Genomic DNA, 7,368 nt, shown 5'->3' with positions numbered 1-7,368 from the left:
GTAACAAGAAAAAATGTATAAACAACACATCATCTTCTCATATTAAACTCAAAAGTACATTTTGACAATAATAACACAACAACTACATTTCTAGACACACACAAAAAAAAAAAACATTCTACTCATAAAATAAATCGATTATAAAATATTTAGATAATTTTTCAAAAGGAGTTTAACTATTAAGATAATTTTTTAAAAATTTTTGTTTTATTTTTCTTCTTTTTTCCAATGAGTAGACATTTTATCATTTTACTTTTTTTATTAACACAATTATAAATCACTAACTAATTCTTCAAATCTAATCATCAAGTTAAACTCTAACGAGGGCACAAAATTAGAATCAGTAAATCAATTATTTCAAATAAATATTTCGACACTCAGGATCCAATATTTACACGAGGCCACTGTAAACTATGTGAACAACGAATCTTTTTTTTTTCTTCTAAAAAATAACACGTAATAAAATATGGTGTAAATTTTCAACTATTTTAAACGATCTACATTAATTTCATTAACAAGATCAAAATTTTAATAAGTATGATATGATCCCAAAAGACAACATCTATAATAGATAATTAATATTACCTCGATTAAATTAATAATTTAAAGATATACTCAATAAAAAAATTATTTTTAACTACCACTCTAGCAAAAACAAATAATCGAATTTCGAAACTCAAATCAAGTACATGAAAATAACCCAGAAAAATAAAATTATTCATTTAATTTTGACCAATCTCTCGAATTAACCCACTATGTTTTTTTTATTTTTTGAATCGGTTATTTATGATATATTTTGTTTTATAATTTTTTTTCCATTATTTTTCTCTACATCTATTGTTCCAAGATATGATTTATATATATATATATATATATATATATATATATATATATATATTAAAGTTTAATTTCATATTTAATTTGTTTTTTAATTGGAATTTTTTGGATTTTTTTTTTAAGATGAAGAGTTCAATTGATTTTGTGGGAAGAAGAATAAATTTCACTTGGAAGCCTAAACTCTTTTTGAAACCATACAAAAAAATCAACTACTAGTTTGTTAAAAAAAATATAGAAGGTTAAGAAGGGTGGGTAAAACACTCCATTAAAAACACGAATTACTAGAATTTTTTTTGGAATATATAATGGGGTTTATATAATTAGGTGTTGGTAAAGTTTTTTGTTTTTAGTGATATGGTAGTTGAATTTTCTGAGTTTAAGAACAAGGCTTAATAAAAATTGCAGTAAGTAAATGAACACTTTAAGATTTATCCTGGTTCCCCTTATAACCAAGGGTACGTCCAGTCCTCTTGCACACCACAAGAGATTAATCCAATATTTATCAGAAAAGGTACAACTCCCACCCTGGGATTCTTGCTACAAAACTTCTAACAATACTTCTAAGATAGCACACCACTATCTTAGATTAAGCTATCTTTGTACAAATGATACAATAAGGTTTGAATGAGTCTAAGATGTGGTATATTGATAAACAACTCAATAACAATTCAAGTACTTGAGAACTTTTAGAATGATATGAAAATTTAATGCAAGTACTTAGAAAATCAGAAATTTTGTTCAAAGTTGTTTAATGAATTTGTTCAAGGATTGTTGATTTTTGATCTGAAGTTATGGGGTATTTATACTCCATAAAACATCCTTTCAGATTCGTGGCCATTGATCCAAGAGGTTTGATGAAAAATTACAATGTTCTAGAGGCATCCCAGATCTGAAAAATTGTAATGTTTCCAGGTGTATTCGAATACAGTATATGTGTATTCGAATACACGTCTTTGTAACGTTCAAAAAATTCAAATTTTACATCTTGTATTCGAATACACATCAGTGTAGTCGAATACAGATGAATGTATTTTAGCCTCTGACTTAACTTGTATTCGACTACATATGGGTGTAGTCGAATACACTTGGCCACTGACTTAGCTTGTATTCGACTACAGATGGGTGTAGTCGAATACAACATTTAACGTTTTGCCTCTGACTTAAGTTGTATTCGAATACAACATGGTGTATACGAATACACTTATGCAAATTGTCAAAAATATGATTTTAAATAATTTGTTAATGTTGTTTTTGATTTTCGAAAATATGTTAAATGCATATGTAAATATGAATTGTTCTCATGTATTTGAACTATTGATTTGTATCATATACCTTTACATTTAATCATTTATTATTTGGATTTTGAAGCTTATTCAAGAAGGTTTGATCTTCTTTTTGATCTTGTTGCATTGTCCATAGTTGGTGGTCTTGTCGTCATCAAAAACATGTAGTTTACACATATGAATTATAAATATATACTACTGAAATAAAATATAAACAAAAAAATTATACAAAAAAATGGATGTAATTTATTTTAACTTTTAACCGCATAAATCAATTTTTTATATTATTTTTATTTGTATTTTATTTAAAATGGACTACAGTATATTGTATAAATAATTATACCAAAAATATATAGCTTAAATTTTTATTGCTTTTGAGAATAAAATAGTTTCTTATAAAGACCATTAACATCAATAGTAATATATAATTGGTTACTAAGGAAATTCATCTAAATACAATAAATTTTTATTTAGGTATCAATATCAACAAAATAGAATAGTAAATTATAGAAAAAGTAAAATAGTAAAACTCAATTTTCATCCACAATAAATAAAATTTTCGAGATTTAATCCAATTAAATACAAATCTAGAAAGAATACCATAAATAAAAATGCAAAAGAACCACATGGTTTAAAGAAAAATTATAACAAAAATTCATTTTATTTGTGAATGTTTCAAATAAATTCCTCAATTATATTATTATGGAATTAAAAGATGCATTATGTCAGTAATGAACTTAACAAAAATATTATAAAAAAGGCACATATGCCATTGTTTTGAAATATAATGGTTAATAACGTTTATCAAGTGACCATTTTATAAAATTCTCACGTCAATAAATTTAATTATTAGATAACTATGTTTTAAGTGAGAAAAAAATAGTGTACATCCAAAAATTAATTGATATTTTGAGAGAAATAGTAATATAGAAGGTGGTATGATAGATGTGATATTATGATGATGATAAAAAAAGAAATAGAGAAAAAAAAGTATTAAACATATCTATAAAAACTAAAGTTGTGTGAACATAAAAGTTGACACAAAAAAAAAAAGTTTATAAAATCTAATGTGTACCACCACAATTCCATCAAAATAAATTACTGAATTACATAAATAAATAAAACGTTTTAATTATTCATTAATCGTAACATACTATTTTATTACATAAAACTCAAAAAATATTACACGTTAAATCTAAAAGAGTACGATTAAATAAAACAAAAAAGAGTACCATTACGGCATGCATGTACATGTTCTAACATTAGTAACGCATAGTTAATATAAATGCAAAGAGGTCTAGCATGGTTAATATATACACATTTCAGATGAATAATCTATTAGAAAAGAATAAACCAAATTCAAATAAAAAATTCAACAACTAGTCTGGAATTAAGAATTTTAGCAATATTACTTCCTCCTATATCAACTTGGAACTTGATCGCACACTTCTACTTTCGCATATTTACATAATAATTGGGATTTTTTTTTTTTTTTTTGATTATTAAGACAATTTTTTATTACAAAAAAGTCATTTATTATGAAACAATTTTTTTATGAATTAAATATTCTTTGGGGCTAGTAGTGTACACAATAAAAAGTAAATTTTATATAAAAAATTGTAACATCAAATTCCAAAACCATTAATCTAAAGAGAATAAAATTTTAAAAATAAGAATAATCTAGACCATCAACTTCTAGACCATTCAATAATAAATCCAATAATTATATCTAAGAGTTTTTGCTTTTAATTTTGAATCGTTTATATAGTTTAAACTTAATTGTACACATGTTAAAGAGACAAAGACCGATCAATTACTACTAAATGCAATCTTTATAAATAAATCAAATACAATATTCCAATTTTAATATCTTCATGTTAAGAGTAAAACATGGCTTAAATATTACAATATCTTCATATCTACATATAAAAATCATTTTATCTACGTATTTTTTTTTTAAATCAATTTAGGTAGATTTATTAGATAAACTACAAACATGACTTAAATATAAGAAAAAATAATAATGAGGACTCTAAAGGTATTGATTAAGAGAATAAATATAGAAATCTTTTACAAGAAGTGTACCACAAACCAACCTCATTTATCCATAATTATTATTAAATACATTTATTATTTCCTAATTAAGAAGATGAATCAATGCAAAAACTACAACTATTAAATTAATTACATATTATATTAACTATATTAATCACATTATTAAAAAAAAAAGATTTGACAATACCCTGGCTAAGTTGTTTGATTATTTCTTTAATCATAAACATAATTCTAGATTTTTGCAACAACATAATACTCATATGTAATCAATAAAAAATAGTTTTTTATAGACTAAAATATACTTTTAGTATTTTAAGTTTAATCTATCTTATTTAGGTCTTTTTAAGTTTGTTTCTTCGAATTATTCATTTAATTTATATCTCATTTTCTGAATTAGTCATTTAATTTATATCTCATTAGTATAATTAATCTTTAAGTTATGATCCATTTTACATAAATATTATTTTTTGTTAGTTTCGTTAAGAAAATGTCATGTGACCGTTACTATGCTTACTCATGTAGAGGTGTAAGAACAAAACCAATGATCCAAAAGTCCAAATCAAACCAATTAAATTTGTTTGGTGTTTTTCCTTGTTTGAATCTAAATCAAATCAATCAAGTTTAATATCTATTGGTTCGAGTATCTGTGACACCCTGAACCCAAATTGAAATAAAAAGTGAAATGTACTAGTTTTAAAGAGATTCGCAGCGGTTCCAAAATAGAGTATATATATATATATATATATATATTTTTTTTTTTAAATACTTTAAGGTTCAAGACGTCACATTCACACTCACACAAAATGCTTGCATAAAAATTTTCAATAAAAAAAAAATTCTTAATATCGAATATAGTTGATGTTCATTAAATAAATACTTTTGATATAAAAGCAAGTTCTAAACTTAGAGACAATTAATTTCTACCTCTGAATAACCGATAAAATAACACAATTGATCAATCAAATTTACAAAAATCTAAATTGTTCATAACTCAACAAAATACGAAAAATTACTCCCACCCAATATCACCTATTCAGAGCGTGGATCCCCAATCGATAACCTGAAATAACTGCGCTCTCGCAAGCGCCAAACACAAGCAACGAGGGGTGAGCTTCGAAAACATGTAATAGTATAAAATAACTGAGAAGAACACGAAAAAAAATATTAAACACCGTATCATATCAAATCACAACCAACAAGAATAATCAAGGTAAAACATTGATACAATCCACAACATCAAGTAAGTAAATACACAAATCAAGTAATGTTATGCATGCTCTTATACTCTAGACTCCTCCTCTTTCTTTGGTACCATTCTAACTCTGAAGTACTTGGTTAGGAGGCTCGATACTATGCCACCACGCAAGTGGACGGACAATTCAAATTGGCCATGTCCTCATAGATCCCTACGTGACAGTCGAGGTAAACGTGTGTTGCGTGGTAGCTCCCGACATTTGGAGTGCTACCTCCAAGTCACCTAGGAATTCCCCACCCGGATACCTCCAAGGTCTAACAATCTTGCCCTAAGGCTCAACAGCAGACTGCCACGATCAGGCTCATATAGTTGTACTTCCCCATAATCACTAGGCTTGTCAGGCCCTACCTATATGATGACCAAATAATCTCTACTTCAAAAATTATCAACAGCTACTTTCTCCCCTCGTTGTCCTAGGCTACTTACTCTATTAAGAGAACCATCATTGGCATTCAATTAAACACAATACGCATTTCATGATATTCATCAAGGTGGTAATATCACAAGTCAAGGAGTACACATCGTCATTGCAGATTTCCATAGTCATACATTACATTCAGATTTTATCATCATAATACGTCCTCTCAAATAATAAAGGGTCTTCACTCACATATAATAATACTAGATCGTTCACACACATATAATAATAATAATAATAATAATACTAGATCATTCACACACATCACATCAATTGCAAGGCAAATAGTTACAATTCATCACATTTTATATCATATATCAATATCAAGGATAGATATAAACAAGACACAAAATGCATCAAATACACAATTCTATAATAATTCAACTATCACACGATCTTCAAAAATTAAATCAAACAACATCCTGTAAAAATTTCTAATTCACATTTTAACCTCACAAAATTCAAGTTTGCTCATTAGTCAATTATTACTCAAAGGGCTTCTGCCATACGTAGCGAGCCCCGAATGAATTGTGGGAAATACGGTATTCCCGTTCATCTCACTTAATTTATACTCATGCATTCGAACTCATTCTCACCCCATACCTCAATTTGACGCTTTCATAAGATATAAGGACCATAATGATTTTCAGCAACCATGAGATGTCGACAACACGTCCAAACGAGTCCAAAAGCATCAATGAATTTGCAGAGTCAATGAAACATGGCTGATAATTTTCCCGAGGCATAAAAATCAGCATTATATAATTAATAAAAATATTAGGCGAAGAAACATATTCAAAACGCTGCGAAACATGTTATTAGAAAAGGTCTCACCGGCGTAGTGGGGCGCCGACAGGGTCCGGCATCAACTTCACCGAAACACGCAAATGAGTAGTGCTTCTTGAAGGTTTCGACGAGAGGAATCCAAAAATGATGTCAGTTTTTCAAGACGATGAACGTGTTGGCCGGAGTTTGGCAACACAGCCGCGGCGAGGGTGAAAACCCATTTTTTTAAGTATAACGATTGGCGATTTGAAGCATAGGTAATGGAAGAGGGTGTTTTGTGGAGTCCAAATATGGTCTCAGTTTTCATTGGTGATGGTCGTGGTGGCCGGAATCTTGATCAAAAGGTGGATGTGTGATTTTTGACAAAGAGAAATAAGACATTTCAATTTATGATTTAGGTTGAGAATGAAAGAGGAGATCACAATGATCACGAATGTGGTCTCAATTTTCTTAGACAACCATTGTAACGATCGCGGTCGAGGCGAGAAGAAGGAAGAGGAAATGGTTGTTGGCGGCGGTGTATACGAAGAAGAAGAAGGAAGAGGTTCTGGTCTTGTTGTTATTATTTTTCTTCCTTTATTATTATTATTATTATTATTATTATTATTATTATTATTATTATTATTATTATTATTATTATTATTATTATTATTAATAATAAATACTATTATTACTATTATTATTATTATTATTATTATTCAAAACCTTTTTATTAACTTTACTTTTATTAAAAT

The 7,368-nt window shown here is 27.5% G+C and overlaps 1 long non-coding RNA gene across 1 annotated transcript; it reads right to left on the bottom strand.

The window, feature by feature from the left end:
• Positions 1 to 4,982: 4,982 nt before the first annotated feature.
• On the bottom strand, positions 4,983 to 7,179 carry LOC113785381 (uncharacterized). The gene is made up of 3 exons (XR_003471443.2): positions 6,683 to 7,179; positions 6,452 to 6,573; positions 4,983 to 5,244 (listed from the first exon to the last, which is right to left on the bottom strand). It is a non-coding gene; the product is annotated as an uncharacterized lncRNA (long non-coding RNA).
• Positions 7,180 to 7,368: the final 189 nt, after the last annotated feature.

The sequence above is a fragment of the Cicer arietinum genome, chromosome 2, assembly GCF_000331145.2.
Source record: "Cicer arietinum cultivar CDC Frontier isolate Library 1 chromosome 2, Cicar.CDCFrontier_v2.0, whole genome shotgun sequence".
Classification (NCBI taxonomy): domain Eukaryota; kingdom Viridiplantae; phylum Streptophyta; class Magnoliopsida; order Fabales; family Fabaceae; genus Cicer; species Cicer arietinum.
This window is presented reverse-complemented; position numbering and strand designations above follow the sequence as displayed.